Source organism: Anser anser (assembly GCF_964211835.1).
Source record: "Anser anser genome assembly, chromosome: 3".
NCBI lineage: Eukaryota > Metazoa > Chordata > Aves > Anseriformes > Anatidae > Anser > Anser anser.
The window spans coordinates 95216071-95231727 of NC_139722.1; the positions used below are offsets into that span (position 1 = coordinate 95216071).

The following is a 15657-nucleotide window of genomic DNA, read 5'->3' on the forward strand; positions in this document are numbered from 1 at the left end:
TTTTCATGTACTGGAGCTGGAACAGGAGAAAAGGAACAGATCTTGCTAGATCTGCTGCTATAATAATAATCCCTTTTCCCTTCCAGGCAAAGCCACAGGGCTAGACCTTGCTTGTTGTGGTGTTTAGTCACCTTTGCACTTTATCTTACCTGCAAATCTCAGGCTGGGAATCAAATTGCAGCCCTCCTCAGCAGGGTAAATCACTGTGATCCACCTTCTATTGTTAAGGAGTCATTGCTAAACCAAAGGCAGGAGAAAAATTACCTGTCCCGGGGTGAAAGGCAGAGAGGCAGTGCTGTCCTTCTGTGATGGCGGTGAGGCAGGAGGACCACGATTTTTAGCTTTGGGAACCAAACTTGCCCTTTTTTGCTTTCACAGCAAAATTTCTTTGCGCGTCTGATGTATGCTCTGAAACCATTATGACTTCTGTGCTTTCTCTTGAGTTAATATTTAATTCCTTCTTAAACATTAACCTTGGCTGGAGCAACTTTTGAAAAAGAGGACTGCTGTGCTAATAACACTAATCATTTCCTTTTGAAAAACTTGGGAACAATGTGGAGCACTGTATGTGTCTGAAAAGTAAACTCTCTTTTAATGACATATGTTACTGTTTCGCAACACAAATTTATTTATTTTTTGCTGTTTCTTCTGATGTTTACAAACTGTTCCTGCCCAAACTGCAATCCATGAATATTCTGTGGTGAACCCACCTCTTGAGCCTACTCCTTTGTTGTGAAGCAAAGCAGTAAAGTAAAGATCAATGTCCTTTTACTCTTACCAGTTCATGTGGTATTAAGTCAAGTGCAAGTCAAATATAAATATATTTGTAGCTATAACTACCAGACGAACGGCACTTGTCACAAACATTTCTCAACCACAGACATCAGGAAGAGAATCTGTCATGTATTTATTTATCTTAAATTGTTATCAGGCACCAAAGACTGCATAGTCAGCTGAAAACTAACCATTTCTCAAGGGGTGCATCCGTGGGTATGGGACCCCAGAGGTGAGAGCCCAGCTGGACTGATGCCCCACATGGGAAATTGTTATTCAGGGCCTATAGCAGAGGCTAGGAGAAGAAGAGGAGCTGCTTGCAGATGCTCAGGGGGGTGCAGCTCTGCAGGTGGAGGCAGGTTGCTGGAGGACATTTGGGCTGGGTTCTGCCAGCGGGGAATGGGGACCCCAGCGGGGCGGTGCGATGCAGCCAGCAGCGCAGATCCCACTGCTGGAAAAGCCTTTCCCTTTATCCCCCGCTCCACATTGAACTACCCCACCTGCCCAAGGCATGACGTTACATCAGTTTTTCTGTCCTGTTTTCATGAGTGCTGCTCCTCCATCAGCAGCATTTTAGGTAATTAATGGACTTTAGAAGAATTCCAGGAGTTTTCCCTTAAACCAAAAAAAAAAAAAAAAAAGTCTATGTATTAGCTCATTAACTCTTGCAGTATTTCAGGGATCGGTTCTGAAACTGGTGCACATGAAAGTGAAACCCTTGCTTGTGAAGGTGTTTCCTGCTGGCTCTGCTGGGGAGGGTCTTGGTGTTGGGGGGGTGACCGCCCCTGCAGCTTGGTCCTTGCCACTGTGAGATTCAAAGCCATCCAGGCAGCTTAGGATAAGGCAGGAGAGCAGCAGATTTAATGATGGTTTGGGCGTACGTTGCTGTGAACAGGAGCGAAGGGGGTTGCAGCAGTGTCCTCAGGACCCAGACATGGTTGTGGTAGCAGTGCTGGGTGCTGCTGACAAGTAAAGGATTGAAATCACTCATGCTAAAGAAACCACCTGCACCAGCCAGGGCACTGTGCTTTGGACCATGAAGGCAGAGCTACAAGAGGTGCCAGAGCCCACACTCGGTGCTGTTGTCACCATGACTTGCCCAGGGCCTTGTCCCCTGAGACTGCTGCTGCCACTGAGGCTCCTGGCTGGGCATGGGTGGCAGCAGCATGGGACCAGAGAATATGTAAGGACTGAAGGAGGGGCCGCCAGAGTGGGCAAGGCAGATGTTGTATGGTGATGTGACAATTTTTTGATATAACTGCTCTGTGGGAATTTTTTGTTAAGGGAAGAAACGTACACTGGAGTCACCTGTTCTTGCTGGGTCCTGTTGAGGGATGTTGAGACTCCACCAGGGCCTTCCATGGAAATCTATCAAACCGCATGTGTTCTGGGTTATTTCTTCTGGTCGGGAGCCTCTTCAGTGCTGCAGTCCAAGAGGCCTCACAGCTGCCCATGGATGTCCCCGAGAGGGGATCCTCTTCCCAAGAAAGCATCCCAGGGCTCTCAGTGGGTGGAGGTGAGGTAGAAATGGGTGCTCTAGGTGGTGGGTGGCAGAAATAAGAGGAGCTCTTGCAGGACACCTGTGGCTGGTGTAGCTCTCCTCTTCTTGCTCATGCTGTTCTGAATACAGTTAGTGTGCAGGTTTTCAGCCCTCCGCTGATGCAATTAACTTCTCCTACATACCTTTTCTGCAGGGCAGGAATTGTCCTAATTATTTTGCGGTTCTGGCAAAATCAATTTTGTTGCTATTCCCCCCACATTTGCATAGTAAGCCCTGCTGACCAGTCAGTAGCTCTGCAGAAAGCATCCCAGAAATGCTGCCCCTCCAGTTCCGCCAGCCTGGGCGGCTGCCCAGTGTATCTCCTTGGATACACTGCCCCACAGACCTCCTCCGTGCTCCTCATCATCCTTCAGCAGTCCTAGGAACAGAAGAGATCTGGCAGCAGAGGACTTGTTCAGAGTTTGGTGCGTACTGTTTTCCAGGATACTAGGGGACAGAAAGCCCCAGGCCATTACGATTTCAAAAAAGGAGAAGAAAAGATTGAAACTTCCTTCTCCAAAAAGCCCTGAAGCTCAGGAGCTGCTTTGCTCTCTCCTCCTCCTTCCACCTTGTGAAAATTATACCAGTCCAACAAGCTTCTTCACCACTCACCCTTTATTTCCTGGAAAATAAAGACACCGAACTGGGAAGGAGCTCGTGGGTTCTAGGAGTCTAGGCACTCCTGCCTTGGCAAGCATGTTGCACGATCCTTTTCTTAAATTTATTATGTCCCTTGTAAGAGCCTATGGTTTTTTTTCTGGAGCCAGAACCCTACATCTGGTGCCTAGCACCTTCCATGTAACTTGTAGCCTAAAAAGCCTATCAAGCTGGCCTCAAACATCAGCATTGTCCTGTACTTTCTGCCTGGCAGAGGTAGCCCCGCTGCCTTTCAGCCTTCACCAGGAGCTCCTCGGCCATACCCATCTGAACCTGGTGCCCGAGCGCCCCTTGCACCCTGTGCCTGCCACCAGGCTGAGCTGGCTCCCTCCCTGACCTAATTAATTTACAGCTCGCTCTGCTACCTCTGCATTCGCCGGCTGTCTGCCCCGGCAGGCTGCCACTTGACTCAGAGCAGCTCAGTGCGCAGGGTAACGATAGGCACGTAGGAAGGTGTGGAAATGTTTTTGGTAAGGAGGTTGGCAGAAGGGAGCTTCACAAAAGGAGTGGTGTTCGCAGGAGACTGAGGTACTGGAACATGGGAGTGGGAGGCGGCTTTACCTATTAGACAGGGCCTGGACAGGATGTGCAGGGAGCGACAAAAAAATAAAAAAAAAAAAAAAAAGAAAGGAAAGGAATAGAAAACCAGAGTACAAATAGAGAGAACAATGATGGAGGCGTAGTTGGATGCGACACTAAGCCTCGAGGAAGAGAGGCTGGGCTGTCATTTATCAGGAAATGGCAAGGAACACCACAGAAGGGTGGTGGAGGCAAATCGGTAGGAAAGAGTGGGATTTTGACAGTTTAACCAGCGTGTTCTTGCACTGGCAGATACATCGCTGCTGTACAGCAAACTGTGTTTGTGTTATGAGGCAGGTATGAGATGACTGTGCGCCATGCAATGCCGAAGTGTAAACTTCTCTCTCTCTTTGTATAAAAGCTCCGAGGCTATCCCAAACACAAGGCCCTGGATTTCAGATTTCTCTGTTTAGTCTGTGCACTATAATTTAATCTAATATGACAAAATATTTGTAAGCACACATTTGTTTTGTCATGTGTGTGTTTTACGTCTGACTTGAAACAGAATTAGCGTTTCATATGTGATGCTCGCTTTTTGAAAGAAAAAAAGGCCTCCTATCCTGCACTGGCCTGGTCGTTTGCTAATCTGCTGCGATCAAGTTTTATGACCCAGGGTCAGGCTAATCCCCAGTGGTCATGTAGTTACTCTAGTTTCACTGATAGAACAAGGTCTGCACGCTGTGAAGCGATGCAGCCTCTGTTTCTAGCAGGAATAATTCTGGACGTCGGCACGGAGCCTGCCCTGACCTCAGCTGCCTTCATAAATGGATGCGGTCACTCTTTGAGCCGGGCCGTGCCCCTCTGCCACTCATTCGGCTTGTTCTTCTCCACTTGTGTGCTCCTCAGGGGGTGTTATTGTGGTTCTGGACTTTAAGTGAGTTTGGAGTTTGAAGTTGTACGTAAAAAAAAGAAAGCAAGGAGGAAATGTTTGCACGGATTTTGTCTCCTGCTTCATAAAAATTTGAGATTTGTGTTGTTATTGACTTGCAGATAACTAACGTTCCTAGGATAAAGGTTACAGTAAAACAGCAAAACCATGTAACTAGCAAAGTGTGGATTCAGTAAATAGACTGTGGGTGTGGGTATCAATAGCTCTGCGCTGTCTTAAAAACTCATTTTCTGGTTTTCTTTCTTCCCAGTTAACCTCCACATACCTCAGTTTCGCTGTGTGTCAGATAGGAATAATGACAATTCTTGCTTTATAAATCATCAGTGATTCTTAGAAGAGGGAGTGACACTATATTAATTTGTTTGGGGGCAAAAATCAGGGCAAGGTGAGATAAAGCGTCAGAGATTGTTATCTTTGGGTCTTATCTTCTAACTAACAAATACTCTGTGAGTCTGTTTGTTTGTTTTATGCTCACAAAAAGGAAAACTCCAACCAAAAGTGTGATATTGCTTACATACATGCTGCTACGACTTTACTGGTGATAGACTGTTGTTTATTAGAAACCCACACAACCTCTAAAGTTGGGTTTACGTTGCATTGATTTCTTGATCCATTGCTGTAATTGCATGTAAATTTAAATTCATTGATTCAAATTGCACTGAGAAGATAAGTGTTATCAATTGGTGTGCAATTTCCTCGAGCGCCTCCACTGCAGGAGGAAGGGCAGAGGAGCTTGGTGCAGAGCGAGGCAGGTGGGACGTGATGCAGGGCAGGAATTTGGAGAGTGCACGTTCCGACCCTTGGCCCCTTCCAGGGCTCCAGCCGTGCCTCTCTCTGCTTTGTCTGCTCTGCAACCAGAGGACGTCAGTCTCTAGAAATGTCAGCCCACGTCAAGCAGCTTTCAGCAGCTCTAAGTTAACTAATGGCGTTAATTTCCTTTAAATACTTTTTGCCTTTTCAGACTCTCAGCCCTTTTTCAATGGGACAGGACCTGCCTCCTTTTGAATTTGAAATGTGGAAACCTTCCTGCTCACTTGCCAGACGGGCTCTACCTTGGATGTAGCAAATGCAGTTTGATATCTCTAGCAGACTGTCTCCTCTCTGTTGTGTATCTTATCCCTTCTCAACCTGGAGGCAAAAGCTGAAATGTCACAAAGTAGGCAGCTGCTTCTTCCTAAAACACCTGTGAGTCAATTCCCAGTGGGCATGAAGATGAAGATAACTTGGAATGCTTGCAGGGACAGGCTCCATTCATCACCTAGAAGTTCCTTGCTAATCTGTTTCAACCCTCACGGACACTTTTTTCATCAGTTTTACAAAACATTTCCAAATTCTTGTCAGCCAGGCTGGCTGTGTTGCCCATTAGATATGGGAGGAAGCTGGGGTCCAGGAACATCTGATCCGTATCTTAAACTGGCATGCATTTAAGTTGTTTGCGAGCTTCAATTTCAGTGAATAATGACAGCAATTCTTATTTCTCTTGTTATGAAAGCAGCTCCTGACACTGCACGTCAGACATCTGACAGTTCACAGGCAGAAACTGTTGTATGTTGTCACCCCTGGTGATGCAGAGTTACCTGTTAGTAATAATTATACAACACTAACTGTGAAATACAGATAATTGCTGAAACGTTTTGAATATCTTGGGAAAAGCTCTATAATTGTCCAAGATTCAACAGACTTTTATCTAAAAAGTTTATCTGTTTATCTAAAACAAGAAAGGACCTTATACAAAGAGATCCCCCCAACCATTTATTTATTTATTTATTTATTTAAATTACGGCATCTTCTGTCCTCCATGTAAACGGAAGTGATGTACTGGTTGATGGAGAAGAAACTATTGCAGGTTGTAGTATGTCTTCAGTGTGAGGTCATGTGTAGCTTTAGAGGCTATTTGCTGAGGATTAATACCATAATCGGTGTTCTTTTGTTTTAGTGTCTTGTAGCTGGGCTGCCTGCTGGAGAGAGTGAAAAGAATTTAGGCAAAAGAATGAAAAAAGGCCGGATTGCTTAATCATGAAGCAGTGCCAGGCTGATGTAGGATGCCGCTGTCTGTTATATCTCCAGGCAGCATCAGGCTGAGGGTGAGGTAAGCTTCAGTTTGCTTCACTTCATGGGGCTTGAAGGATTCTGTTTTATAGCTGTGTTATACACACGGAAAATTCTCTCACATTACTCATATTTCTCATATTTCTTCTCCCTATGTCCTTGTATTGTCGAGCCCACACAAATAATTAAATAGGAGGGAAAAAAAAGTCCTTTTTTTTTATATTTAAGGTTCATGGGGGTGCACTTTTGCTCATGTTTTTCAGTTATTTGCTGAAACCTCAAAGGCTAGACATGTATTTGTTTCGAAACAATCTCCCACATCCCCCAAATGAAAGCTGGGTGGCTCACCCCATTGTCTGCATGAAAGGTTTTAAGAAACTCCTGCAATGACAAGAAAAATCACTAAAGCAGGGTAACCAAAATGAGATTTATGCTCAAGCTCATGACAGAACACCTCTTCTTTAGTGTGAAGGTCTTGACAAGCAATAATGTCAGTGGCTTGTAAAACCTGCAAGCTGTTTTGAAAGTGTTTTTACGTGAAATTAGGTAGAAGCAGGAATATTTTTCAAACTTTTTTTTATCTCACGTTGCATTATTACCGTCTCTGAATAGCTATTGTGCACAAAAACTGAACTAAAAGCTTTGTGGTTTGTTCCAATGTCTCACTTAACTCTTTGTTAAATAGTTTTTTGTTTTTTTTTAGGTGCTCTTATAATTTGGTGTCCTTCACTAATGCACTCAGGAGGACGTGTATAAACAGAGCAAGTGCATTGTATGCCTATTCATTGTTTATTTCTAAAGAGGCCTAATTTTTTCCTCATGTTTATTTTCTGAGTAAGAACTACCGTGCTCAACAGAGTAATTGTGCGTAAAAGAAAAAAAATACCCTCAAGAACATGTAAAAGTAAAAATTGTGATATTGTTCCTCTAACTCTTCTGCTGTAGTCATAAACCCAAAGATACATTTAAGTTCTAACTTTTCTTAATGGCTTGTGTGTTTGGGCAATGTGTATAGTAAATCAATTATTCAAATGAATAAATTAAATGTCAGTGGATTGGAGCTCTGCATTCCCTAAAGTTTTTCCATTTTATAGCTCTATTTCATCTTCTTCAGCACCAGTGTCTTTGGAATGTATTGCAATGTGATGTCAGATATTTTATGAAATAAGCCACTTTTTTTAAGCTCCTACCATATAAAAGCATTGCATTCCATAATAAAATCCACTTATTTACCACAGAAAGAAATGAGTTAGATATTCAAATATCAGTACATTGTGCTAAAGGAAATTATGAAGATGTACTATCAGTTTTAGATCTCTCTATTCTATTGCATTATTATTTAAGAAAGGAACATAGTAGGATTATGCCAAAGCCACACCTGTCTATACAGAAAAAGTCATTCTTTTTTTCCTTTTTTTTAAAATTGAAGACTTATCAACAAAATAGTAAGTATTGCTACCCACTACCAAATGTTGCATAAAGATTTTTTTATTATTATTTTTTTTTCTCCATGATCTAAGTGGTTTGTGGATTGAAAGACTGGGCAGATATATTGACTAAAAAAAAAAAAGATTCTTAAACCCAGGAATGATTGCTATAGATAGTTTACCCTTCTTCTTTACATGGGAACATGGGCTGCTTTTGTAGCTCCACTAACAAAGACCTTCATGTAGGTTGTGATTTCCTAGATCAGTACAATATCAGAGTAGTTTGCCCAGTTGACAAGGCTGCAGTCCTTTTCTAATTGGTGATGATGATTTTTCCCTGGAAAATGCTCTCATTTTTCAATGGTGGGGACTGCTAAAAGGAAGAAAGGGAGACAGATTTTTGAACTGTCTAATGTATTTCTTCAGACTAAACATAGGCTTGCAGAGAATAGTGAATCTGACAGATATTCATAAATATTACCCCTACTTTCCCTCACTCCCCTGCCCCTACTTAGAGAGGGTAAATTGTCTTGGGGAAGGGCAATGGGGAAGCATGGAATATGGGAAGAAGCAAGTGAACAATGCCTGCATGTAAGTGACTTTCTGACACTGCATGTGTTTGTCTTTTCTTTTTTGTATTTTTTTAAAGAAGTATTGCATAACACATCAACAAGACATCCGTCAAAATGAGTTATAACAAATTAAACAAATGTGATAAAAGGTAATCAAAATTTTAAAAGCACCTACTGTGTGAGAGGGTGAAGGAATGAGAAAAAAAAACTGTTGGAGTTGGCTTGCAATTTATTTTGCAAGAATTAATATGGAAGAGTCTTAACCAGTTATAAAACAATGAAATTCATTAAATAACAATTGACATGAATCTACTATAATTAATCACTTACTATTGCTTTTTATCTGTATTGCCTGTGAGAGTTTTTTTTTACCAGCATATAAACTGATCTATGAGATGCAGGGATCTTTGGCTAATTAATTACTCAAAGCCACTGCTTGTGGCTTCAAATGACACATGGACAACTTCTGGAGTGCTGTGCAGTAAACTATTACTATTGCTTGCCTCTGGCCAAGCCATGCCCTGGCATTATCAATTATTTGTTCATATGCTCTGCTATGGAAACCTTCCTTTACCGTATGAGTCATGATCCGCTATTAAGATTGTCCTGAAAATTCACTTTTGTCTGCTGAGAGTGTACTGTCTGGAAGTAGCACAAAAAATATTCAGCCACACTCATCACATTAGATCAAGACCTAGTTGCTTAATGGTAAAGTTTTCCACAAAAGAATAGCAGATATTGGCAGGACAGCAGCATACTGTGTTTTGCCAGCAACATCTCACTAATCTGCACATGTGAAGTGTGGCATTGTGTACCGAAGAGCATGGTGGGACTTGAGGCAAGTTGGAGAATGGCTAAATGCTCTTTACTGTCTTGCCCTTTGCTTGGCTGCCCACAGGGCTTGGAAATGATGTTATTCACCAATTGCAATCAGATGAGGGTGGCCCCAAGGGGGTATAATGTGCTACGCATGGCTGCGTCAGCCTGCACATTTGGCAACCTACTCCCAATAAAAGGGAGTAGGTCCAGAATGTGGTACAATGGAAGTAATAAATTTAAAAGGCAGTGGTGGACCTTCACTTTAAAGTTGCAGGGTCAAAACCAACTCTGCTGGAGCCAGGATATCACCTGTCAGTTGCAGAGATCTTCTACTGCCAAGGAATTGCGTACCCAAGCAGGGAAGGAAGAGAACTTGGGAGTGGTAGGTGGTGTCTTGTGGTAAATGGTCCATCCCCAGATTTCCAGGGTACTCCTTCCATTTCATTCCAAACTTTCCTACTCTGCAGCCTCCTGCTGATTTCCCGTAATGCCATCAATCACGGTAGGTTTTCTTGTAAACAATGGTGCTTTCATGTTTCAACTCACTGGTTCTTATTAAAGTATGCAAAAGGTAAGGGAACGTATGAAGGAATTATGCAAGCTCATGAGGAAAGAGGAGAACTTCCCTCTGAAACTGCACAGCTGTGAGAAGCTCTGAGGCATGGCAGTTGTATGGCAGCCTGGGTTAGGTCATAAGTTTCTCAACCGTTCTTCTATAGTTAGACTCTGACAGTTACCATGTGAAGAAGATCAGGCCTCAGTACCTTCTTGGTTACAGATGGTCCTAAATGCATGCTTCTCTCTGTCATTCTGCCACGACTCTTGCAGAAACATAGTCAATATGTGGATACAAGCGTGGGGTGTGCTGTACTTGGCATTGCTGCATGAGCCAGACTCTGCATCTGCAGTCTGTTTGTCCTGCAGCACAATTCAAGTCTGTGATGCTTTCTGCCGAGCCCCTTGGCTCATTCCTCTTGTTTGTGTTTGCTGAAAAACTATGCAAGGAACTCCTGTGAGATGAGGTTCGTGGTGTGGATTTTGCTATCCTCCACTCCCGCTGGCTGCTCCAGAGGTTCTGATCAAATTCCAAGTTTGCTGCAGCTCAGAGTCTTTATCAAGGGAAAGCATGCTGAATGCAAAGCATGTTGAAGTGCCCCCTTATGAAGTGAGGTTTGACTTTCTGTGATATCAAAAAGAGCATTAAACCAGAATTTAATCTATCCTGGGAAATCATATTTCACAATCTAATGCCTGGAGCCCTTTTCTTTTTGATATGAGGATCAGAATTCTGATCTCTCTCATGGTTTGCCTAAACATTTTCTGTAAAATGACAGCAAGTTAATAAGTACAAAATAGTGGGTGGTTAACTACCATTTAGCAGGCCAACACTTTGTCTAAATGGGAAAGCTCTTGGTATAAGATAAGGAGTGAATTTAAAACAGTAAAATTAAATCAGTGTAGCCGCATCTTGTAGACACTCCTGTTTTGGTATTAAGCTGGGGTTATTTTAGCTTACTATTTATGAAGGCTTTTAAACTAAACAGTGAGCCTTATCCTTGAACTAAGGTATGCCCACATGAGGGAGTCGCGTTAATACGTCTCTCACTGCCCAGCCATCTTGGTAGGATTGTTCAAAGCCTTTGAGGCAAGGAGAGCGGCTGGAACCATTGCCAAGTGACTTAGTGAAAAGAAAAAAAGTCCGCGTGTGCTAAATGTGAAGTGACTCCTCTGATAACCCATGATAGCGTGGAACAATGAAGTGGGCAAGCTCGATAAGAATTTCCAGGAGCTTGGCACTGGGGAAAAGGAGCTACGATAGCTGTGTGGAAGGCGGTTTGTCACAGCCAGATGAAATAGCAACTTTTGTGAAGTGAAGGGAGGAGAGCAGACACCTTCTGCCTGAGCCAGTAACGGGCTGCTAAAGCCAAGGTGGAATTATCTCGCTGGGACACTGCTATGAAAGCTATTGCAGGCATCGTGCACTCCTCCTGCGAGAGTAGTGGTAACGATGGTAGTAAGGTAATGTCAGAAAGGGATGATGTCAGGATGAATGCTAGTATGGCTGTTCCTAAGGGCCTTTTGAAATGCCTGTAAAAGTACCCTTGTAATAGTGTTAAGGAGTTTCTACTACACTGACCCTTATGAGGAGGGTGTAGCATCTCCTGTGGTCATACAGCTTTGACTCTCCATCACCTTTTCCCCATTGTCAGATGATACAGATATACTGTAACAGAATGATCATAATTGCACATATTTATTAGGGATACAAACCATGCAACCCTGCTTGACCTAGCACTTTGAGAGAGTTAAAAGCCTTTTGAGTGGTTTCTTTAAGGAGAAATGATGGAGGATGTAGTTGGATATATCTCGGGTTCAGGCAGTTTACAAACAGCACCTACAAATCCCTGAATATATTGCATATCCATCAGCAGGAGAAAGCTTCCTGGCTCGCCGTTCTTTCTAGCTGAGCCTGTTCTGCAGAGGTCTCTGTCAGATGTTTCCCGAAGTGTTGCCACAAATCCTTCCCGCTCTGTTGTCTATTGATTACCATGCTTTGCTGGTCTTCCCTCACATGTGCAAGGCTCCAGCAGACAGCATGCAGCCTCCAGCTTTGCTCTTTTCTTCCTCCACCTGACGCACATATGTTTGCATATAAATCCCATGGAAAACTGCTCAGACTGCTTGGCTTTGTTCCTATTTGTGACTTCTTCATGGAATATTTTGCTGATAGTTCCTATTGTCTGAGTACCCCGTTTCATTAAAAGTTAACCTGCTCTGTGTATCTGTATAGCATTGTAATCGGCAGCTTCAGTGGACATACCAGCCATGCCCTAGCATAACTTAACTGTTGAAGGCAAAAAGACATGAAAAATTCAGAACATGGAAACACTTACAGGCCTTTGCCACACTATGCAGAGAAGCGTAGTGTCCTTGATTGGGGCCGGGGCAATCATGCAGGAGCTGATCTTTTACTGAGGAAAGAGGATTGCATTGCTACAGCTTGCAATCTTAAATTTTACCAGGGTGTTCTGCACTTCTTCAGCACTTACTCATCAGTGTTGTTCACTGGTAAGGAAAAGAAAGGGGCGTTTAGGATGTTTCCATGTTGTTCTGCACTGCGTTGTGAGATGGAATTAAAAGGTCTAGTGCAGCTCCATGCCTACTCCTAGGAGCTATTTCATTAGCTCGGTGGGACTCCGCTCAGAAAGTGATACCTGGATATGATGCTGCATATGTGCAGATGAATTACAGGGATTTTAATACCAGTGTGCTGCAAGGATGAATGCCTATGCTATGGTGCTGTGTCTAGGCTGACTCTGCAACTTACATCTGCAGATTAAAAAAAAAAAAGCATTATAAAAAGCAAACTAAAACATTTTCCATATTTTTTTTTTCTTTTCAAACCGCCCCAAGAAGGTCTAAATTAAATAAAGTTGGCAGGTTCAAGTGTGACTCAACTCATTGTTTTCATTCTCTCTTTTTGGCAGCCTTCAGTAATTCCAGATGTTATTTCTCTAACCACATGGAAAAAATTCTTATTAAAAAGAGGGGGGTGGGAAGGGAAAGGGGGGGAGAGAGCGAGAGAGAGAGAGAGAAATTGTTTTCCTGCATTTGGTACGTTTTTAAAGCAATGATGATATTGCGTAGACAGTGCTAATGTGCAGCAGGCACTAAAGCTAGCTGGAGGCGTGCCCAGGAGGAGACAGCCCCAAGATAAAAGCCTCAGTGTTATAGGGGAGAAATAAGAAGAAAGCCAAAAGCAGCTAGTTAGTTCAATAAAATGGTGTTCTGTCATTCTAGGACTCATTTGCTGGGAATTGTAAAGGCAGGACAAATGGGGAATTTAGGCCGAACCCCCTATATTGAGGAAGCTTGGAGAACTATAGTATCATGTCAAGGAGTGAATGACTGTTTTTCTTGCACTGTGATCACAGGGGAATATATGGTTAACTCATAAATAATGCCTTATTCTGAGTGGAAAAAGGATTCATATCTGCTTAGACAGTGTGCTTTCAGAGCACATGAATCCACTTACTTTGCTTGGCTCGCCTAGCATTGCTCAGCTTAGGGAGAAATGGAGCACTTCCTAATTTAATATAGCATATAAGGTCATGTGCATGGTGGTAGAGCTACTTTGCAAGGTGAGTCCAGCCTCCCCTTCTGCATTTTTGAAATCTCCTTCAGGATCCAAGGACTCCAGGGGTCTGAACCTATCCCTGTGCTGCTGGAGCTAAAGGGCAGCCCCTTTCTACAGTTCACAGCACAAGGTGAAAATAAAAAGTGATGGACTGAAGCATGTAGTGGTAGAGCCTCTTGGCAACATGGAATAATCCCCGACAGACATAGCTCAGTTCCCAAGCTCACATCCCACCAGAAGAAAGCGTTCGTGGTGAATTCGCAGCCCCCAGCTCTGGAGCCAAGCTGCACCTCGTACCACCATCAGTGGTTTGCCTTTCCAACTGAGCAGGACACTTGAGAGCATAAGCATGTGAGCTTAGGGCCCTTCAGATTTAGTAAAATAATAAACACTGCATAGAAGATCACCCACTGACTCAGAGCTACCATGCAGAGTACCACAAGTCTTATTAATAAAAGCTGGTCTAGTGAATACACATTTAGCAGCAGGCTCAGAACAAAGCATGCAGGAGGAAAAAGCAATGTGCTTTTGAGAACCATGAGTTTTCCCTCTTAAATGCAACTTTTACATAAAGGACCTCATTGACACCTCCATATAAGACCAAGTTTTGGAGTCTCTTACTCTTAGGGGGGAAAAAAAAAATACCCTTTCACTGTAAAAAGAAAGGCCAGCCTGCATCTAATTGATTGGCTTGCTATGGTTTGCTTTTTTTTGCTGATGCTGTTCTTTTTTCCTTCCTTTTTTTTTTTCTTTTTTTCCACAGTGCACAAAATGCAGCATGGTGTAGTGCTAGCGAAAAAATGGTGTAGTGCTAGCGAAAAAGAAGAGGGATTTTCTGTCTGTAGGTGGTTCAGTACTGAGAGCCCAGAGAGAAAAAAAAAGCTCTGTTATGTCGTTTGTTGGTAAAAGTGAGAACTGTTACTGGAAAATGTTGTTTTGAGATTAGTTGGTGGTAAGCCATGACTAATGCTCATTGTGCCACTATGTGCTTGCTTTTGGGTTACCAGGTCCCCTTCCAGCCCCCCTTGCTTGTTTTATGTAGTTGATGGAGCCTGCTGAAACTTGTACCGTAAGGTCTTTGGTGCAGGGACTGCTTTTTCAAAATTGTCTGCATATTGCTTAATTCAGTGGGGGCCCTGGCTCAGGACTGAAGGCTTTGGGCATTATGATAGCAAAAATAGTAAATTCAGTGGTGGTGCTCGGTTGCACTGACCTTTGCAGCCTCTGGGTCACTTCAGTTTTGGGACTCAGGGGACCCAAAGCTGATGTTGGTTTTCATTCAGGGAGTGGAAGCCAAGTCTCCAGCCATGTTCATTGTGAAGTTTTCAAAATGGAAAACAATTGTTGATTCATATCCAAGACATTTTCTGGCTCTGGTAATCTTGTGTTCAGCATGATCACAATTAAATACATTCAGTATTGGTTTTAGGGGCGTAGTGGGATGTATTGTGTTAGAAGCAAGGGAAAACAATACATTTGTTACTGGTTTTCGTTTTATTTTAGGCATTTACTTACTTGGGGTTCTCTGGTTTTGTGGATAACCCTGAGGATCTTCTTGCAAAGCTAGCACTGATTGCTTTACTTTTCAGTAAAAATAAAAATGAGAAGGAAGGCCACACAGCTTTTCTCTCCTGCACGTATTTCAGATGGAACTTGCCCTACGAGGCTCCTTTTGGCAAATTAACAAAAAACTCTGTCCCGCTTCCCCAGATGATCAGTGATAAGATACTATGCTGGGAAATGATGTGATGATACAATAGCTAACAGCTAAGGCGTGCTTGCTGTAACACTGACTCTTGGTGAACTACACTGGACCAGATTCAGGCAGGACTGCTGCAGACAACAGTAGCTGCAAAGTTATAACAGCATATATTTTCCAGAGCATATAAAAGCCTGCCAGAAGGATTCACCCAAAGCTAGAGGAAACATGCTTGGCAACATTGCCTCTGGTTTGGGTTGTTTCCTTCTGTGTCTTGTAGGAGCAGATACCAGAACTACACTGCTTGAAAGGAAGGTCTAAAGAATCAAGTGTCCCAAAGGAACGGATTAATTTTGTTCTGTTCCCAGGGCACTGTTTAAAAGAGGTATTTGTGTACCTTGGTGATATAAGATAAAAGAAACCATTTAACCATTTGGGTTTTCATGCTCCCATTGCAAGAGGCAAGGTAGGGAATGCACTCTGGAAGTCTATTGAAATATTGGACCAACCATCG

General features: G+C 43.0%; 1 protein-coding gene across 1 annotated transcript in view; it reads left to right on the plus strand.

The window, feature by feature from the left end:
* Window positions 1-3365: 3365 nt before the first annotated feature.
* LOC310896630 (uncharacterized protein) overlaps window positions 3366-15657 on the plus strand; it is a 108572-nt gene continuing 96280 nt past the window's right edge. The window contains exons 1-2 of the mRNA XM_083829117.1: window positions 3366-3499; window positions 6376-6528. The gene's annotated coding sequence lies outside the window, so the exon portion shown is untranslated. The remainder of the gene's footprint in view (window positions 3500-6375; window positions 6529-15657) is intronic.